This window comes from Limulus polyphemus, unplaced genomic scaffold, assembly GCF_000517525.1.
Source record: "Limulus polyphemus unplaced genomic scaffold, Limulus_polyphemus-2.1.2 Scaffold10612, whole genome shotgun sequence".
NCBI classification, from domain to species: Eukaryota; Metazoa; Arthropoda; class Merostomata; order Xiphosura; family Limulidae; genus Limulus; species Limulus polyphemus.
The window spans coordinates 9,780-11,176 of NW_013676222.1; positions in this window are offsets into that span (position 1 = coordinate 9,780).

Sequence of the window (1,397 nt, forward strand, 5' to 3'; positions counted from 1 at the left end):
CCAAGGCATAAATTCCTGTTCAGCATACTAGTTGCGTGAGAAGGTACAAAGATGTAAACCCCTACTTCCTTTTTCTGTTAATGGGGTTTGCATGATTACGTAGTAGCGAGGCCTTCTGAGAAGTTCTACTGGAGATTAGAATTGTAATATAGATCTAAGGTAAGAAGTCTGCTCAATAACCAGTAACAATTAAATCAAAAAACAGATTGTACAAGCAAAGATCAAGGAACATACAACTTTGTCCATCACCCTTGAAGTCATGTGCTTGTTTCATTTGCTGGAAAATAAAAGGATTTCGTGTCAATCTCTTTTAAGTATGTCGTAGAATACACACAATATATTTGAAGCATAACCGACTAATAACTATTGGATTATGTATTACAGACATTATCAAATCCTCCTCCTATCCTTCTTGGGGTTGCCTTAGTTTTTATCTCGATCAGAAACAGTAAAATTATTAAATTGTCCCAGTTTTTCACTATCTCTGTTTGAATTTGATATATACGGTTTATCATTATACACGGACCTTTATAAATTTTACTTGGAGTGTCACTAGACAAAGGCAGATCACATGTGCTTCTTAACGTTAACTTGTCATTGGTCGGCCGCAGGAATTGAGATTTTGAAGATCTGTCCAGCAGCGAAAAAAAGAAAACTAAGAAGCAACATTTTACTTTTCAGTACGTTCAAGACAACTCAGGCGCGTTTTTCATTTTATGTATTATTATTTTTAACGAGATAAGCTTTTAATAAATTCTGTGTGTCTCTGATTTTAAAAAAGTGGTGCAATAAACATCAGATAATTTAGCAAATCGTAAAACGTATGTTATTGTAATTTAAATTATTTCGGAGCTGTTACAATGTCATTCCTTAAGAAGAAAAAATGTCATAGTTTTCTGCTCTGGAAATCTGGTAACCCTAATCTTTGTATATAAAAATTATACATCGCATTTTAACAGAGGCCAAAAAGCGAAAAAGGTAAAATTGTGATGCTACGACACATAATTAGTGAATTTTCTGTACTTAATAAAAATGTTAGCAAACATACAGTGTGTCAGAATTTGAAAACTATCGACTTTAGTATTAGGCCTATCACATATTGCCTCGTATTCAGCATTTTTCTGTTGTTGTTTTTTTCGCCTGTTACTGTCACTCTTTTTCTATGTAAAGTACATAGAGTACCCTAGAAGTAATTAGTAGGATTAGGATTATTAGAGATCCTGTAAATAACAAAGTCATGGATCCACAAGTAATTTGTGTATAAATATTCAAACAGCTGATGAGGGTTTATAATTATATTCACCCAATTGGTTAGGTATTTATAGAAATTAAGTGAATATCTAGTCACTGTTTTATGTTTATCACTGTTCATGTAAGTATTACAGTTTTTATTTCCA